General features: G+C 42.7%; 1 pseudogene; it reads left to right on the top strand.

Moving 5' to 3' along the window:
• Window positions 2,839–3,682, top strand: Gm5037 (predicted gene 5037; annotated as a pseudogene).
• Window positions 3,683–8,831: the final 5,149 nt, after the last annotated feature.

Genomic DNA, 8,831 nt, shown 5'->3' with positions numbered 1-8,831 from the left:
ACGTCTTAATCTCCCCCATTAGTTTGCCAACCTCTTCTCTTATTTCTTCCTTTTCTTGGCTGTTTAGCTTGGTTCCTTCAGGAAATCTTTGTTTCTATGAATGATACTGAACTCCACATGTTCACTGACCTTGAAGAGGTCATTGGAAAGCACTGAGCAAACTGTGCAGCATCCGTGTGCCTGGATACGTTCCTGCACTTCATATCCTCTTCCAAGCCAGACCTTCACTCGGATGTCATCTCCTCCAACACACATCCCTCTGACAGTCTGCTGCCAGCCTTTCTCCATGTTTGCTTCCTTTGCTAAGCCGGTAACTCATATAGTTAAGTGTCTCTACTGCATTAGTTCTCAACCTGTGGTCCATGAACCCTTTGGGGTGACATATCAGATATCCTACAAATCAGATGTTTATATTATAATTCCCATAACAGTAGCAAAATCACAGTTATGGAGTAGCAATGAAAACAATATTATGGTTGGGGGTCACCATAACATGAGGAACTGTGTTAAAGAGTCATAGCATTAGGAAGGGAGAGGACCACCCTTGTGATTTGTATGTGCCCAGCCCAGGGAGTGGTACTATTTATTAGAAGGTGTGGCCTTGTTAGAGTAGATGTGAGTTGTAGGCTTTAAGATCCTCATCCTAGCTGCCTGGAAGTCAGTCTTCTACTAGCAGCCTTCAGATGAAGATGTAGAGCTCTCAGCTCCTACTATACCATGCTTTTCTAGACTCTGCCATGCTTTTGCCATGATGATTTTAGACTGAGCCTTTGAACTTGTAAGCCAACCCCAATTTAGCATTGACCTAACAAGAGTTGCCTTGGCCATGGTGTCTGTTCACAGCAGTAAAACCCTAACTAAGACACACACTAATCTACTGTTATGTATTAGGCTTCCTGAGGACAGTAGCTTACCCAACTCCATCTCACATGCACCATGCTTGCTCCAGTGTGAGGCATAACAATAAGTGGATGCATATTACTTTTCTGACTGAGGGGATAACTATAGGCATTCTAACTGTATAAATACCGTGGAACTCATTCATATTAAACAGAGGAGCAGTCACAATAGTGTTTTTTTCCATAACTCTCACTTGGCAAAGAAAATGTCTTGAAAGGAATGTCTCTCTCTTGCTGGGATTTTTTTTCAGATTTATCTATATTTATCTGAGTTTTCTCTTATAATAACCATAAACTTTAAAAGAAAATGAATTCCTCTGGAAAAAAAATAGTGGCTGCCACTGGCTTTATGTCCAGGCCTCTACAGTTGAGATCTTGGGCAATTCCATAAAAGCCAGGAGGCAGAGCAGAGTGTGGGAACATAACCCAGACAGGCTGACTCATCGCTCCAGGAGCTGACAGCTGCTTTGGTTGCTGGTGATGTTTCAAGTGAAGGTTTTGATGACATCAGTGAAAATGAAGAAGCAAAGTCAACAGGCTAAAGATGGTTTTGGGGGGCGTTCAGATGACACATGAAAGGAAATGAGGGTTTCAAAAAGCCCACGGGCTGGCAGTGCCAAACCCCAAATGATCAGAAACTGCTTCAAGATGTGGCTGAAACCTCTGGATGGAGGTGGCACACAAGTCATCCTGCAGTCTTGGAGCTTTCCCATCCTAGGCCAGCTGAGAGGGGAGGTATGTCCTCTAACTGACATGACCGAGTGGGGGACTCTGTGGAGAGCTCTTATTTCCTGCCTTGAGGCCTTTGCAGATGTTGTCATTGGCAAAGGACCTACTGCAGATTCAGCTCTCTCCAGAGTAAATTTTTATCAGCAGAAGTATCTTGAAGCCATCTTTCAGCAGACACATGAGCACACCTGGCTACATGGACTTTCATTTACTGTAAGCAGCACCTGCTGTATGCAGAGCACCAGACTGCACTCTGTGATTATCCCATTAAAGGAATAATTAAGATTCCTGTCTCAGGAAGCCACCACGGTTGGAGGGACTTCAGCCCAACCTGGCTGGAGTGTCTAGGGTGCTGAGCTCCAATCTTTTTTTACTCAAAGTTTCATCTTTACAAATGGGTGGCTGCATCAGTTTCCCACTGCTGGCTTTAGTTCCTGAAAGAGGCTGTGCTGCCCTTGTCTGTGACCTTGAGCTCCTGCTAGACCTGCTAGTTCCTGCTGTTTCCACAATTTACTGGGCCATCTAGGGTTTAAGTCATGAAGCAGAACAGCCACTCTGCTAGCTATTTCTTCTATAGTGACAATATGTGCCATTTATGGAGTCCCTCCTATGTGCCAGCAATGCTCTATGCTTCTGCATCCATGGACTCACTTGCTGCTTACAACATGAAGTTTGTGCTTTCGGCACTGGTTAAGATATCTCTACGGTTCTACGTCTTAACAAGTGCGAACTGTGGGCCAAATGTGAAAACAAAACCAAACTTAAAGAAATAAATGACAGAGCTCAGGGCAACCACAGCCAGTGAAAAGGGAGAAAGAAAGGAACTGAGGCTAAACTGTGCTTATAAACACTGCCTCAGGGTTTGGCTTACCCAAGTCTGTAGAGGTCACAGTGAACATAGCTCTTTCTTAGGGCCTGGCGACCACACGCCAACTGACTGTGTGGAAGCTTGCAGGATGGGTCTAACCAGAGGAGGGGTTTTGTAGATATAGTCAACATTTAGAACAGATTGATGGTCAGCCAAGGCCACTAGCCTTGATCATGTGAGCGGGCTCACTCAACCAACTGAAGCCTCAAGAATAGAAGCACATATCTCGGGGAAAGGCAATTCTGCTTACGTCTGTAACATGAAACACTGCATAGGGTGTACCCTCTAGCACACCCCTCTAATGTCCTACCTAGCAGTGCTACCATCATGAAAACACAGAGAGGGCGTTCAGAGGTCGCGCAGCCGCGGGCTTGGTGCCCCGGACGGCGTCCCGGGCCCTCTGCCTGGGTCGGGAACCCGTGCTGGAGTGAACTGATTTTAACCTGCGGCCGCCGAGGCCTACATGTCACAGCCAACGCCGGCGCCACCCGCCATGCCCGTTTGAACCTCCACTACCTCCAGATTCTGAACATCAAAAAGCAGAGCATCTGCGTGGTGCATTTGAGGAACTTGGGGACATTGGACAACCCAAGCTCTCTAGATGAGACAGCATATGAAAGACTGGCGGAAGAGACCCTGGACTCCCTGGCAGAGTTCTTTGAAGACCTTGCAGATAAGCCCTATACCCTGGAGGACTACGATGTCTCTTTTGGGGATGGCGTGCTCACCATTAAGCTGGGTGGGATCTAGGGACCTACGTGATCAACAAGCAGACCGCAAACAAGCAAATCTGGTTGTCTTCTCCTTCCAGAGGCCCCAAGCGCTATGACTGGACCGGGAAGAACTGGGTGTACTCTCATGACGGCGTGTCTCTGCATGAGCTGCTGGCCAGGGAGCTGACTAAAGCTTTAAACACCAAACTGGACTTGTCTTCATTGGCCTATTCTGGAAAAGGCACTTGACTGCCAGCCAGATTCCAAGACATTCCAACATGAGACTTCTGGTCTCTTAGAAAGTCTTATATGCCGGGCCGTGGTAGCGCACGCCTTTAATCCCAGCACTTGGGAGGCAGAGGCAGGCGGATTTCTGAGTTCGAGGCCAGCCTGGTCTACAGAGTGAGTTCCAGGACAGCCAGGATGGCACAGAGAAACCCTGTCTCAAGAAAGAAAAAAAACAAAAAACAAAAAACAAAAAACAAAAAAAAAAACAAAGTCTTACACCACAAGTGCGCCCATGACATAACAGCTTCAAAATTTCTTACAGTGTGTGTGCTAATAACCTCCTGAAAAGGAAAAAGGCTCAGAGGGAGACATGAGTCGTTCCCACTCTTCCATTGTCTCTGAAAAGATACTCTAAGAAGTAACTTCTAAATGTCCCCAAGACTCCAAGTGTGTACACTTCTGAGTCCTGAGCAGCGAAGAGTCAAAAGAAACCATCTTAAAATGCCCTTTCATGCTTTGTCACCTACACTCGGTACCCAGGACCTGGTGCTATTACCGCCGTGCCTTCATAGTGGGGGTCATTTACACAGTCAGCAGCTACGACATGGACCTGAGATATCTGACATTTTTGAAAATTGAGCTGGGCATGGTGGGGCATGCCTTTAATCCCAGCAATCAGGTGGCAGAGGTATGCGGATATCTCTGTGAGTTTGAGGCCAGCCTGGTCTATAAATCATATTCCAGGAGAGCCAGGCCAATTCCACAGAGAAACCCTGCCTAAGGAAAATACAAAGAAAAATTGAGCTGGAGAGATCACTTAGTCCACACAAGCATGAAGACTCAAGTTTGATCCTAGGCGTCCACGTTTAAAGCCCAGGCATGTTCTTCACTCGGGGAGTGAAGATGAGGGTCTTGCAGCCTCAGCGGTAAGCCTGGGGTCTCTGAGAAACACTATTTCAAAGAAGGAAACTTGCCTGGCTTCAGTTGACCTGTCCTACACATATGTGTACATGCACCAATGTAAACATAAACATGCACAGAAATTCACACATGTTAAATAAATGCAGAAATAGCTACAGGCAAGGAGGACAGACAAAAATCTCTACCATAAACCAAAGAACTAAACAGTGTCATGGAGCTGAGGTCTCGGTTATCCATGAGAGAGATGTCTGTACTGGTACAGAGAGCCCTGGCCCTTCATTTCCAATCTACTCAGGGAGAGGGTAGAATATAGCTGATACCTGACATCCAGTGGAGTGGACCTATCAGGCCATCCACAAAGCTCTCCTTGTTCCCACTGGGTAGGTGGAAGAAATGATATTGTTCTTGCTACTGCTCTGTTAGAATTTCAGATAAATTCCTAGGGAGCTAGCAGCTGCCCCTTGCTCTCTCTGCTGAATCCAGAGCACCATTGCCCTGCCTCAAGTGTGACAGGCTGTGCTTTGTACTGGAAGCAACACAGCTCCAGAACACCCACACGGAGCAACTCTAAACTCAGGTTTGGTTAGTTTCTAACTGAAGGAAAATTAAGAGCAGGGACTCTAGGCCAGTGTGAAGACTTGTCTAGCATCCAGAAGGGCCCTAAAGTTCCATCCCCACACTACAAAGGGCCAAAGGGCTGAGAGATTTATCAGTGGCAACTCTTATGCAAATGCCCAGCAGAGGCTATGCAGGGTGAACTGAACACATTACATCATAGACAAAACAATGGAACAGTGTAAACAGGCTAAGTGACTATTTAAGATATTTCCTTCTTCACATTTTTTTTTTTTTTTTTTTAGTTTGGTGGAAATTTTTGAGTGGTGTAAGTCGGTGCTAGAGAAATAATAAATAGGACCATGTGTGGACATGCAAAAAGAAGAAGAAGAAGAAGAAGAAGAAGAAGAAGAAGAAGAAGAAGAAGAAGAAGAAGAAGAAGAAGAAGAAGAAGAAGAAAACACAGAAAGAAATCCTGCTTCAATGACAGGAGAGTCAAGGAACCCACATGGAATGATCACACATGGTCTGCTTCTGAATGTGGAGAAGGAAAGAAGAGAGAAAGGCTAAAATTTAATGTTATAATGGCTGGGATTTCTGAACATAGGAAAAAACAACTGTGTAGGTTCAAGAATTCTGAAAATGAGGCATCTGTGAGATAGCTCAGTTGGTAAAGTGGCTTGCTACTAAGACTGATGACCTGAGTTCCATCTTTGTCACCCACATGGTGGAAGGAGGAAACAAGTCCCATGAGTTGTCCTTTGATTTTCATATACATACACATAGACACACATCTTTAAAAGAAGTCATTGGAAATAAATGGTGCTGGTATGATGATGTGGTAGGTGAAGTGCTGGCCACATCAACACAAGAGTTTAAATCCTAGAACCTTCTGAGAACTGGATACTCTAGTGTGCACCTAGAATTCAGGAGCTCCTTTTGGAGAGATGAGGCCCAGAGGGTAATCCCTGGAAGCTTTCAGTCCAGCCAACCAGGAATGACCAGAGTTGGAAAACAGAGGTCCTGCCACAAATTAGGCGAAAGGTAAGGAGTGACACCCGAGGTTGTACATTGACTTCTGTATGTGTGCATGGATGCACATGAGTGCACACATGTCATACACACAGAACACAAGTGGGAGTATAAAGATTGACCATGAAATGTGAATGTACCTAGCTGTAGGCAGTGATTTATATCAAACTAATTGTTCACTATCAAACCTTCCACAAAAAGTGCTCCAGGAATACAAGATTTTACTTGTGAATCCTAGTTCCCATTAAAGAAAAAAAAAATCAAATCCTATCAGACATTAACCAAAGCGATTATTCTAAACTTGTATGAATACTTTCAGAAAACCAAAAAGAAAAAGACTTCTTTGTTTTAGGAAGCGATATCATAATAACAACACAACAAAGAATGGGAAAAAATTAGAATAATCTTCCTTGTGAATATACATACAATATAAGTACTGAACAAAAGATTAGTGAATTATAAGATTATGAAAGGAAATAACACACCATGACCCAGAAGATTTGATTGCTGTCATACTTGGTGGCATCATTGTTTAAAAATTAATTAATGTCATAATAACATAATATGGAAGAAAATCGTATGAATGAACAAAATTATTTTTCATTCATAATAAAGAAAATGTCTCCAAAATGTAATAGTGAATGACAATTACTCTAAAACAGTAAAGGAAGACTGAACCTCCAAGACTAGAAATGGGGCAAAGAACAAGCCTGGAGAAAAGAAATGAAAAGGTGCTGGAATGTTTTTATTTGCAGTTAATGTCATTATTTGAGTATAGAAATCCAAAGGGAAAACACAACACACATTTTCCAGCTAATAAGGGAATTCAGAAGAAAATGAAGTAGTGCAATGTAATTGGCAAAGAATCCCTCCTTGCTGCATGGTCGACCAGTAAACACGTAGACGATGCCGTCTGCAAAAGTGCATAGAACACACGAAGAAATACATGCAACAAGACGTGAAGTTCTTCTTTAGTGAAAACTCTAAAATACTGTTCAGAGAACTAAAATAGGTCTAAATAAATGGAAGCCATGTGCCATGTTGAACTTCTTAAAATATCAATTCATTTCAAAATCAATTTATAGATTTAATACAACAGCAACAGAGATTTTTTTTTTTAGTAGAAATGGACAAGATATTTTAAAAATTATGTGGAAGTGCAAAGAAAGATCAATAAATCCTTCTGTTCAAGTTCTTGTTTTGGTTTTAAGGTAGAGTTTAAGTACATAGCCCAGGCTGGCCAGGAATACAGAATCTTCTTGCCTCAACCTCTGAGTGCTAGGATTAAAGATGTGAATACATCTTTTTAAATTAGTTTAGCGGTTTCTTAGAAAATTGGACATAGTACTACTGGAGGACCCACTTATACCACTCCTGGGCATATACCCAGAAGATGCTCCAACATGTAATAAGGACACATGCTCCACTATGTTCATAACAGCCTTATTTATAGTAGCCAGAAGCTGGAAAGAACCCAGATGTCCCTCAACAGAGGAATGGATACAGAAAATGTGGTACATTTACACAATGGAATACTACTTAGCTGTTAAAAACAATGAATTCAAGAAATGCTTAGGCAAATGGATGGATCTGGAGGATATCATCCTGAGTGAGGTAACCCTATCACAAAAGAACATACATGGCATATACTCACTGATAAGTGGATATTAGTCCAGAAGCTCTGAATACCCAAGATAACAATTCATAGACCAATTGAAGCTCAAGAAGAAGGAAGACCAAAGTATGTATGCTCTGGTCCTTCTTAGAATGGGGAACAAAATATCCATGGGAGGAGATACAGAGACAAAGTGTGCTGCAAAGACTGAAGGAAAGACCATCCAGAGACTGCCCCAATAAGGGATCATTCGGCATACAGTCACCAAACCCAGACACTATTTGAATGCCAACAGGTGCTTGCTGACAGTAGCCTGATGTAGCTGTCTCCTGAGAGGCTCTGACAGTGCCTGGCAAATACAGAGGTGAATGCTCTCAGTCAACCATTGGACTGGACACAAAGTCCCCAGTGGAGGAGCTAGAGAAAGGACTGAACTCCTACAGCTGATAAACAACTTCAGCAAAGTTAATTCATACAAGTTAACTCAAACAAGTCAGTAGTAGCCTTCTTATACTCAAAGGATAAACAGGCTGAGAAAGAAATTAGGGAAACAATACCCTTTGCAACAGTCACAAGCAATATAAAGTATCTTGGTGTGACTCTAACCAAACAAGTGAAAGATCTGTATAACAAGAACTTCAAGTTTCTTTCTGAAGAAAGAAATCAAAGAAGACCTCAGAAAATGGAAAGATCTCCCATGCTCATGGATTGGCAGGATTAATGTAATAATAATAGCTAACTTGCTGAAAGCAATCTACAGATTCAATGCAATTCCAATCAAAATTCCAACTCAATTCTCCATAGAGTTAGACAGAGCAATTCTCAAATTCATTGGGGATAACAAAAAACCCAGGATAGTGAAAACTATTCTCAACAATAAAAGAACTTCTGGGGGAATCACCATCCATGACCTCAAGCTGTACTGCTGAGCAATAGTGATAAAAACTGCATGGTATTGGTACAGTGGCAGGCAGGTAGATCAATGGAATAGAATTGAAGACCCAGAAATGAACCCACACACCTATGGTCACTTCATCTTTGAGAAAGAAGTTAAAACCATCCAGTGGAAAAAAAATGCAGCATTTTCAAAAAATGGTGTTGGTTCAACTGATGGCCAGCAGGGAAGAATGCAAATTGATTCCTTCTTATCTTCTTGTACAAAGCTCAAGTCCAAATGGATCAAGGACCTCCACAAACAAACAAACAAACAAACAAACAAAAAAGCAAAACAAAACAAAACAAAAACACAGATACACTGAAACTAATAGAAG

This window comes from Mus musculus, chromosome 7 (genome assembly GCF_000001635.26).
Source record: "Mus musculus strain C57BL/6J chromosome 7, GRCm38.p6 C57BL/6J".
NCBI lineage: Eukaryota > Metazoa > Chordata > Mammalia > Rodentia > Muridae > Mus > Mus musculus.
This window is presented reverse-complemented; position numbering and strand designations above follow the sequence as displayed.